The following is a 317-nucleotide window of genomic DNA, read 5'->3' on the forward strand; positions in this document are numbered from 1 at the left end:
GGGGGCGGGGCTGCCCGGGCGTTTGGGAGCTGTTGCTCAATGTACTTTCCCATTTGTGTTTGAGCTCTACAGAGGCTACTACTTTTATTTATTGACTTTTAAAAGAAAGTTGAAAACAACTTGTCAAAAAGCAGTGGAGAGCTGGTAACTGTTCAGTTTGGCACCAGCGGGGTCATGGCAGCTGCGGCGGCAGCGGGGCCGCGTGCTGGTCACGCTGGAGCATCCAGAGCGAGCCATCGCCAATTGCCACAGCTTAATTATTGCACGTAATGGCTTCAGTAAAAGCAGCGGTAAAGCTTCTTATCTCTCTAAGAGCG

This window comes from Charadrius vociferus, unplaced genomic scaffold (genome assembly GCF_000708025.1).
Source record: "Charadrius vociferus isolate BGI_N301 unplaced genomic scaffold, ASM70802v2 scaffold1077, whole genome shotgun sequence".
NCBI classification, from domain to species: domain Eukaryota; kingdom Metazoa; phylum Chordata; class Aves; order Charadriiformes; family Charadriidae; genus Charadrius; species Charadrius vociferus.